This window comes from Vigna radiata, unplaced genomic scaffold, assembly GCF_000741045.1.
Source record: "Vigna radiata var. radiata cultivar VC1973A unplaced genomic scaffold, Vradiata_ver6 scaffold_129, whole genome shotgun sequence".
Lineage (NCBI taxonomy): Eukaryota > Viridiplantae > Streptophyta > Magnoliopsida > Fabales > Fabaceae > Vigna > Vigna radiata.
Window position 1 is genome coordinate 377,896 of NW_014543107.1, and position 4,791 is coordinate 382,686.

Here is a 4,791-nt window from a genome sequence, read left to right on the forward strand (position 1 = left end):
ATCATGGTGAATCTAGATGAAATATAATGAAAGAATGGAAGAAATAACCCTAAACTTGGTAGGTTGGAGCCTAAGCATCCAAAGAACATCCTCCAAGGTGTGTGGAATAGCTCTGGACGTTTCTCTCTGCCAAAAGAATGTGTTTTGATTCGCACTGGGGCTATATATAAGCCCAAAAAGATAACAGAAAGATTACAGAATCTAGCTAATAAAAACAGACAACCGCCCAGGCGCCTAAGTTCACCGCTCAGCGGTTTCCCTTTTGCTTGTCCTCAAGCAAACTTAGAACTTTGCTTGTCCTCAAGCAAACAAGACAAAACTTGGCTTTCCACTTCTTCATCAAAATAATTCCCATTCTTCAAAATTCCTTTTTTCTCACAACAAGTTATTATACAATCCAGATTTCAGTGGAATCCTATAAAGATGCATGCATGCTTTTAATCCAATTTAGTTCACATAATCAATCTTTTTCCAACATATGTTTTGTTCATGAATGATCAATCAACTAAGCATAGATGTAAACATGGATTTAACAATTCTCACCAAGCAAGTGTTTCACTCAATCTCTCAAGTGTTTAGGAGGTCACTCTACTCTCCACTGTTCACATGTCACATAAAACAATATTGCCATTCATCTAAAACAATCAAAATCTTCACATGCAAATGTCATCACAAAGACTTTTTCCAAGGCTTGTATTGTGGCTGGGCTATCAAGAAAAATGGTTTTTTTGGAATACAAAATCCTTGAGTTGAGAGAGTTTAAATCATCATTCAAAGTTCAAGCACACTCTCTTTTTAACCAATCTCATTCATTCCCAACTTCTTCCCTTTTTCCTTTTACATTGAGTTCATTTTACATGCTTTTTCTCTTCTCTTCTTTTCTTTTTCTTTCTCAAGCATTTTTCTTTTTTACTTTTGAACTCAATGCTTTTTCTTTTGCCTTTTACTTTCCCCATACAACCCCAAACTTGAACCTTTTCAACACATACAAGGGTTTTCATACTGTTTAAGGCTAAAGTTCAAAAAGGGTATATCATTTAAAATTCTTTGGGTGAAAATTTGGCTAAGTAAGGGCTTTCCAAGCATGGCCTTGATCATATGACATACACATGCAATTCAATCAATTATCAAGATTAAGTCAATATCATTCATGATTCCCTGTGAGCAGTGCACACATCAATGAAAACTCTGAAGCTCAATACCTCACATAATCATGCTTTCTCACTTCTCATTCATGAATCCTGCTTAGTATCAAAATCACAATCATGAATCACTTACTCATTTGTTCACATAATTAGTGAAACCTTAACTTGGATATCAACATTCACACATTCTCAATCATCATCCATAATTAATTATCAGTACTAAATAACTCATCATGCAATAAAATTGAACCATTATCAGAATCAGTGTACAAGCCAAGCATAGACACAAACATAAACTTATCCTATACTACTAATTCAAAGTACAAAGAAAAGAAAAAGAAAAAACCCTGTCCAAATGTTGGCATCCATCAGTAGATGCCCTCAACGCAAATCCTTATTTGAGTCATACTCATCCTCATCCTGGGCATCCTTAAAGTCTTCATCCTCCTGGTCATCATCCTGTCCTCCTGAGGCTCCAACTGCTCTAGACCCACTGCCCTGTGCCTGCCCTTGAGGCCAAGCCATTGCACTATGGAACTCGTCCATAGTCCACTTGTGCACTAGTGGCTGATCATATAGTCCTACAATCATCTCGGCAGTGGCCACCTGCCCTCTGCGAAGGGACTCCATCCTCGCCTCCATCATGGACATATACATGTCCCTCATCTGGAAAGGGTCAAGCTGCTGCACTGGTGCATCTGCAGGCTCATCCTCCTGTTGCGCTGCTGCCCTCCTAGGACATCTCCTAGGAACTACTCCAACCGACTCATCACCTCCACAGTATTGATGATAGTAAGAGGCATCAATAGCCCTCCTCGGCCTCTCAAAGGGTGGAACTGCAACATCCACTCCCGCCTGCTGGCATAAGAATGTAATTAGGGGCAGATGTCCCAGTGGTGTCCTGCTGCTCACAGTGTTGGCGTAGCTCAGAATTTCGCTGGTAATAATCTTACCAACATTCACGTCCATCTGCCTCAGCATACAATAGATGACCAAAATCTGATGCAATGTGATGTCAGAAACATGAGAACATGGTTGGATGTTGGCATGAGTAAATGCCATCCAATACTTGGCTAGGGGAGTCAAATATGCCCTAAGGATGTTAACTAGTGCTCCATTAGGGTTTCTCTGAAAATGCCTCCCAGGGATGCACATCACTCTCTCAATATCTTCATAATCCCTGGCCTACCCTAGTATAGCAGCATACTTGCACTGCTCTCCTGGCCACTCAGTCCCTAAGAAAGCGTTAATGGTGTCGGGGTCATAGCTGATCAAATGTCCCCTCACGTAGCTCATGTATCTCCTAGCGGATATTCCTCCCCTGGGCAAGGCGTTGGCATAGAACTCCTTCACCAACTCAATACTGGCTGGTGCTGGATATGTAGTCAATCTCTCCCAGCCTCGCCTTTCAATCTCCAAACCAAACTCTGGAGCTAAGTTAGGGATGTACATAGCCTTCCTTTCCATTAGCAAACGCCTCTCATGAATCGTAGTATAATGTTCTTCATGCTTCCTTGAAAGGAACCTGGAAGAATAAAATCTCCTAGATCTCTCTGGTTCCTTCCTTTTATTGCCCATAGTTTTAACTCTTCTTGAGGTAGACATTCCTGCATTAAATCATCCAAATAACATTCACAAAAACATCATTAGAGGTTAGTACATCATCAATTTTATAACTCAGATCACTCATAATCCAGTCCTTGAGGGAAAATAGGGCCCCTCAACATACAAACATCCATGAAAACCGCCCAGGCGGTTTGCCTCTAGCCACGCTACCGCTCAGCGGTGGCGGCTAGGTTTTTCCAAAAACTCTTCCTAAATGGTCCTAATCTCTACTCTTTTATTAATTTCATCAATCCAGACCAAAATCATGCAATTCAATCGGTTCAAACAATTCCTATTTCATCAATTCATGCATAGAAATCAAAAGCCCCAATTTATCATGTTCCTAATGATGGGTGTCGCCACCCAATCAAATTTGATTGCATAATAAGAAATGTAGTATAGCTAGGGAGTGACCCCTAGGTCGTCTCTCAAGGACCAACTGCGGTTCAGAATCAGGTCAAACACGAAGGGGGGGTTTGTGAAAGGTTTGCGTGGTGAATGCGGAAAAATTAAAATGAAATTAAAACAGTAAAAACGAAAATTCCCGCTGGAACTAGGCAGCTCTGACCTTTGCTCAATGTTTTAACCATAACGTTTTCTACAGAGCTCTAAATGAGATGAGGTTTTTTTTCTTGGAAAGCAGACTCAATTATCTTTCATTTGATATATAAAACGTAGCATTTGGACCTCTGGTGTGGTTGCAGTGATTTTTTAAAATCGAGTCCAGAGAGTGAAAATGCTAAACCCAANACTAGACTAAACAAATATCTAAACACAGTTAAATTAAATTAAATGCAAAACTAAATTAAAGAAATTAAAAACAACTAATCCTACAATGCAAATTAATTTAAAACACAAAAAATAAACAACACAAACTCCTACTAACAATTTATATGACCAATGCATCTACTAATGAAATTGAATTCGCAATGCTATAAAATAACCTCCTGGCCGTGACTACTAAAAGGAATTGCAGCAGCACAATTATCATTTCTCCATCAATCACCGAATCCTCTTTTGCTTTCTAAATGAAGATGAAATTAAAATTGAAGGCACNNTGTGAACTCATTTCCTAAGACCGTAACACCTTTTGCAATGCACACCTAAACTTAATTGAATTCAAATGAAAATTAAATTCTCTGAAACCATCACCACCGTACTCCTATTCCTAATGCCACCTAATCACTCCTCATGTTAAAAGAAAAGTTAATTGCTAATGTCCCATCACCCCTAGGCTCCAACCTATCCTACTTTTCATTTAATCAAAGCTAATGAAATGTTTTAATCAATGTGCCGTAAGCTCTCCATCAATCATCATCTAATCTTGTTCCTTATTTTTATTCAATAAGAAAAACTCAAAAGCAAACAAAATGTTGCAGCCAATTAGAAAGAAGAAAAGAAATGCTATTTTTGTTCAACCAATGTCAAGAACCATGAACATGAATAAGAGAAATTTCCTTTGCCCAAAAACCACGTTTCAGCCCTCTCTTTTCTCCCAAGGCTGTAGCTCCTTTTTCTCTTTCCCAATTGCCGAGAATGNTCCCTTCCAAAATCAATCTCCGAGAATGCTGTCTTGAGTCACGGCTGTTGCTATCTTCATCCATAATCNAACATGGTTGCCAATTATNTTTTTCAAAGAAAATTGCAATGCACAAAATACGTTCCAGCCACCTATGAATATGCCCAGAGTGATATTGAGTGACGGCTGCCCCTTTCTTTTCCCTAGGCCGTGAGTGTCATATGTAAGGGTGGGGTCCACCCTAAAATAAAAGGGAACCCTAGGTCTANTGTCCTACAATTTTGGGTCCATCATAAAATTTCCAAAATTGGCCCAAGATGCAAAAAGTTTGTCTAAAAATTCTAACTACTAAATTACAAAATAACTCAAATTTAAAATGTCTAAAATGAGAGTCTTGAATTTATTTTGCCTCCTTCCCAATGCTCCAAATTGTTTGTCCAAAATTTTCCCTGAAAATAATAATGCAAATAATTAGCTCAAAAAATTCAAATTAATTAAAATTAGAATTTTCGGTCAAATTAA